The sequence below is a fragment of the Daldinia childiae genome (assembly GCF_008694065.1).
Source record: "Daldinia childiae strain JS-1345 chromosome Unknown Scaffold6, whole genome shotgun sequence".
NCBI classification, from domain to species: domain Eukaryota; kingdom Fungi; phylum Ascomycota; class Sordariomycetes; order Xylariales; family Hypoxylaceae; genus Daldinia; species Daldinia childiae.
Window position 1 is genome coordinate 1,729,932 of NW_022984647.1, and position 1,123 is coordinate 1,731,054.

Below are 1,123 nucleotides of genomic sequence, written 5' to 3' on the forward strand. Positions count from 1 at the left end.
TTAAATAAATTATTATATATAAAACGTATATATTTTAAATTAAAATTAATTATAATATTAATTATAACTTTAATTATAACATAATAATTATAATAAATGTTAATGTTAATAAATACGTATATAAAATAAAATAAATAAATAAAATAATAATTAATAAAATAATAATTAATTAAAATAAATATATTTATAATGTTTAAAAAAAAGAAATTATTTAAAAAAGTAAATTAAAAATATATCTTATTTATATATATATAAATACTTTTCTTTTAATATATAAAAAATATAATTTTTTTTTAATTATTATATAATTATTATTTATTTTATTTTATTTTTATAATTAATTAATTATAAAATTTTTTATTAATTAAATAATCCATTTATTTGGTAATTTTTTTTTTCATTTATTTTTTTAATTTTAAATTAATTTAATTATTTTTTATAAATATTTATATAATTTTATTTAATAATGCTTTTATTATTACGTTAATAAAATTATATTAATTATAAATTTAATAAATATTATTAATTTTTTTAATTTTTATATAATTATTATAAAATTATAAAATTAATTATTAATTTTTTTTTATTAATATTACTTATTTAAATAAAATATTAATATAATAAAAAAAAATTAATATATAAAATAAAAAAAACCTAACTATTAGTCTTTTGGCTTTCTACGTAGAAAACATTTAAATTTGGTATGGTTTTTGCCCCATTTTAAAAATGCCGGGAGTAGAAAGCATTTACAGCTATTTTAAATACTTTTTACCCATATATCAGGTCTAAATTTAACCAAAATATATTAAAATAAAGCCCTTAAAAGGACGATTCTAACGGTATATTCGGATTTATTATACGACTTATATTAGGAGGTGCATCGATAAAAGTATACAAGAGGTTTTTTGGTGGTTTCCATTTTAATAGGGTCGCACGTACCACCACAACGGTTAGACTAAACCAAATTCAGACTAGTATCTAATTTTAGTCATTTTTCAATAAACCAGGATGTAAAATTGAAAAAAATAAATCTCGAAAAATAAAAAAGAAAAAAATCGAAACATATAAAAATATTTAAAAAAAAAAAAATTAGGGTTAGGGTTAGGGTTAAGGTTTAGGGTTA